We start from the raw sequence: 4854 nt of genomic DNA, 5'->3' as shown, positions 1-4854 counted from the left end.
AGCTCCAGGTTGAGCTGTTGTTCAGCATCTTAGCTGTGGAGGGCAGTGTCACTGGCCCTCATATGTGGGATCCAAACCAGGGCCCTCTGGCGTCCCAAGCCAGTTCTTAACCATCGCGCCACTTGGCTGGCCCATCACTCTACTTTTGAAAAGATATTCTCCTAACTTATTTGACTTCCCTCTCAAACATGTGGAGGGCAAACTCCTGTAAAACACAGGTGGACTAAAAACTTCTTACCTGTAATATGGTTAGTTTATTATTTTTCATCTTCTCTATTTAAGAAGCATACAAAAGGTAGTCTATCACTAACAACTGACCCCAAGATATTGCTTGTAATGGAGGTGTGGGAACATGGCTTTAAAAAAATATTGAGCCTCTATATATTTAATTCCTTTACAATAATCTTTATATCAGACCCCTGACAAAATAATATTACCTAATGCAACCAATTCCATGAGATGCAGCCAAGAAATCACGAGAAGGCTGAGGCTGGGACGGACAGCAGTGGAAGAACTAGGAAAGATGACCAAGAGCACAGATGTGTCATTAGGGACCAAGCTAAGACCAGCCACCCCCTCGTGTTCCCAATTCCTATGTATGGAAGTGAAAGCTGGACAGTGAAGAAGAGGCTGAGAGGAAAAAAACGATTCATTTGAAATTCGGCACTGGGGGAGAGCTCTGGGACACCCTGGACCTCCACAAAGACGCACTAGTACGTCAGAGCAAACTAAGCCTGGGACACGGCTGGAGGCAAAGTGACAAAACTGAAGCGGTCCTACTTCGGGCACATCGTGACAAGGCCGGGTTCTCTGGAAAAGACAAGAATGCTGGGAAAACAAGAGGCAGAGGAAAGAGGAAAGCCAAACATGGGATGGATGACTCCACAAAAGAAGCCAGAGGCTGAGTCTCCAGGAGCTGAGCAGGCCTGTTGGGGACAGGACACTGTGGACGTCACTCATTCGTGGGATCACCAGGAGTCACAGCCGACTCAATGGCACGTCACATGTCACACACAAAGACTAATGAGTCAAGAAGTATGGGGCCTGATAATTCACAGAGCTGATTTTTTTTTGTAAAATGCTATAATTAGCTGTACATTAACTTTTAAAAATACATTCTAAGTTTAAAAAAAAGATTCAAGGATGAAAAGTGCTATAAAATACTGTTCCAACAACTCAGTTTCAAGAAACAGATGTCCTCTGTGCCCACACGGCTCTCCCTCAAGGGCAGTGAAGGCCGTATGAGGACCAGGCACAGGGCCCACATTTAGTCCAATTCACAACTTAAAGGGTAAATTACTGTTCATGGTATTAGGAGAAAAAAATATTAACTGTTACTGGAAATTCACTAAGTTAGGCATATCTTCATCATTTTAGTTGATATCTTGAGGAGAGCTGAAAGGGGGAAGTCAGAGAAATACATTTAAAAGTAAAAACACAAGACTTGGGGCCGGCCGAGTGGCTCAGTTGGTTAAGAGCTTGCTCAAGAGTGTGAGCTCTGAGCAACAGTGGTTTGATGCCCGGCCTGAGCTGAGCTGCCGCTGTGCTGCCAACAGGTGGCAGGATGACTCAGCTAAAAAAAACCAAAAAAAACACATAAGACTTGGTTATGCAGTTCTTTCTGTCACAGAGTCCTTCGTAGATCTATAGAATAAATCACTCACAAGGAAGCAGTCAAGTTAACTTGTCGGCATGGAGCACTCTTCAGAGTTACGAATTACTGTAGAAACATTTAACTCCTAAGTAAAGCTGTACTTTCACAGTGCTCAGCTGACAGGGTAGGGGAGAAGGTAGGGGCCCTGTGTCTACAGAAAAAGGTCTAGGTTATCTGAAAGATTAAATCTGAAAGAATTTGTCACATCTGACAGCTTCTGTGAAATCTAAATCAAGAAGCAGTTAACAAAGCACCCATTGTGTGCCTAGAGCTAGGCTTGTTGCTATGGGGAAACAGAAAGTAAGAAGACACATGGGACCTGCTTTTAAAAGTAAAAGATGCAGTTTTTAATGTGCTTTTTAATTCTTACTTAAAAATTAGATACTAAACATTCTGTTGATGTTCAAAAATGCCCTTTCTTAGGTCTGTATCCTCCTTTCTCGCGTCTGTATCCTCCTTTCTCGGGTCTGTATCCTCCTTTCTTGGGTCTGTATCCTCCTTTCTTAGGTCTGTATCCAGTTTTCTTAGGTCCGTACCCTTCTTTCTTAGGTCTGTACCCTTCTGAAGAAAGGCAGGCTAATCTGGGCTTTGTTACAACTGGTGGATACTGCTGATTCGTAATATACTCAAAACAAAACCCCAGTGATACAGCAACTGGCTGCTGCTGACACTGGTTCTGCAAATCACATTAAGTTACTTAACAAAAAGGCATTGCGTAAACGCTAAATCATGGCACATCAGGGAGGAAAAGAGCCTTAAACACTCAGGCCCTGTTTGGCCACATTTTGTCAAAGCTTAAGATTTCCTAAACCCAGAGTTATTTCAATTAATTTTGCTAATGACTTTATGTCCTACTAGACTTAGTTTTGAACATATTAATTACGAACTGTCACCAACCCATTTTTGAAAAATCATTACAAGTCTTCATTTTAGAAACTGACAGAAAGCCCACTTACTGAATATTGCATGGGCCCTATGGACCGCTTGACTGCAGACCCCCCTCGGAGGTGTAGCCTCCAGCCCAGAAGTGGGAACTTGGGGAGGATCTCCACCAGAAGTGTCATGCAAAAGGAAAGATTTTGACAAACCCTGACACCTAAGTCCTTGGAACTTCCAAATGTCAAGTTGCCATTAACCAAAGGAAAATGATATCTTTATCAAGCAAGTCACTCACAAAGACCTCAGTGTCACATGCTTGCAGAAACATATACAAAGAGACGGGCGTGAGGAGCCATTGTTTCTGAGAGCCCAGGGCTCATACTGAACGAGCTGGCCACTGCCTACACACACACTCGGCTGAGCAAACACACCACGCAGCACGCACGGTCACAGCACTGTGGGCCACCACCAATGTCCAACCTACACAGCTCTCAAGCAGGAAGTCCTGTGTCTTGCTGACACACACAGTGTGAAAGAAAACTGCTAACATGATGGTTAACATTCTCTGGAGCAACTTCTCAGGCAATTCTCTTCTGTTTTCAAAGTGTATCATCCAAAACTCCATAAATTTGGTGAAACACACAAACCATATCATGTTCTTTGGGAATTTGTACAACTTCATGTACCCTAATGGGAGTTTAATGATTATGTTTGTGAAAGTTACAAAGCAATTTAATCTTTACAAAAACTTTAATAACTTACTCACTCCTTACATCAAATCTGCGGGCAGTCACAATTATACCACTTTTCAGGGAAGGAACTAGACACTGAGATAAAATGCCTATAAATCCATTCAGAACAAGAGTAGGAATTCATGGCCTTCAAACCTCCCACCCTCACAAGTTCACCTCTGCTGCCTGTCCTAATTATTCAGCAAAGTGGCTTCTGTGAATGTGCATACAGGGCTCCTTTAGTAATCAACCATTCTTCCCTTCTTACAAAGGACTAGCAAGGAAAATGCCCACTGCAAGCCCTATGCGCATGAAAAGACAGATAAACCTGAGCAAAGACCATTTCCTAATCAGCCTGCTTTGGCTGCAGCCTGACTTGAGGGCCTGGAGCACGTGGCTGGGTCACATGGGGTCCCTGCAGAAGCAGACCTAGCTGCTGAGGGGAAGTTTGAATCACTCCAATGTTTGGTTCATTTTCAAGGTTCAGAGTGAGGTTAACTGGGAAAGCTACGGAGACAAGAGTGTGGAGCAAACAAAACAAGACATGGTAAGTCATCGCTTAATCCAAATTGTGATCATCCGGGAGTCCCATCAACACCCTGCTCTAACCATGTTCAGCACCCATGTGAGCGGGTGTGGACAGCTGTCACATCTTCCCGACTCTTGTTACCTGTAAATGTTTGGCTTCTAAGAACAGGGACACACATACTTTTCAGTGTACTAGTGTAAATCAAATTCTATGGATTCTAAAAAACACCACTCACCACGAAGAGGAGCTTATTCATTGGGGAAAATAGCTGCTTATTAAATTATGGTGAGAAAATAGGGGAAAATATTAAAATAATCCAGGTACTGGCTATAACAGAATATCCCCTAAGCTAAAGTTATCTCAATTAAGAAAGCATCACAAATAGAAATCATTACTTTATACATAAAACATTTTTATATAAAATATATTATTAAATTTGAAAGCTAAGTCCAAACTGTCTTGTGAAATAGCCTCTAGGACACCAGTTGATGTAATAGGGACTCAAGAATACAGAGTAAATGAACATAATTTGCATTCATAGTTTTTAAATCTTACTTTTTTTAAAGATTTTATTGGGGAATTGGGGAAGGGGAACAGNGGGAAGGGGAACAGCCAAGTTGTTGTCCTTCAATCTTAGTTGTGGAGGGCACAGCTAGCTCAGCTCCAAGTCCAGTCGCCATCCGGCTGCCCGTCGACAACTCACAGCCGCTCAGCTCAAGATGCTGTGCTCAATCTTAGTTTCGGGTGAGCGTAACCCACCATCCCATGTGGGAGTCGAACCGGCAACCTTGTTGTTAGGAGCACATGCTCTCACCAGCTGAGCCATCCTGCCACCTGTTGGCAGCTCAGCTCGGGCACAGCTCACTGGCCCATGTGGGAATCAAACCAGCGACCCTGTTGCTCAGAGCTCGAGCTTTTAACCAACTGAACCACTTGGCCGGCCCTTAAACCTTTCTTTTTAGTTAATCTTTTAACATCTCTCTTAGTAGTAAAAAAGTCTGTTAAGAATTTGGATTCTATTTTGATCTCTGACAAAGATAGAAAGATAATCTTTTCTTCTG

This window comes from Hipposideros armiger, unplaced genomic scaffold (assembly GCF_001890085.2).
Source record: "Hipposideros armiger isolate ML-2016 unplaced genomic scaffold, ASM189008v1 scaffold_382, whole genome shotgun sequence".
In the NCBI taxonomy this organism is placed as follows: Eukaryota; Metazoa; Chordata; class Mammalia; order Chiroptera; family Hipposideridae; genus Hipposideros; species Hipposideros armiger.
Note: the sequence above shows the minus strand (reverse complement) of the source record.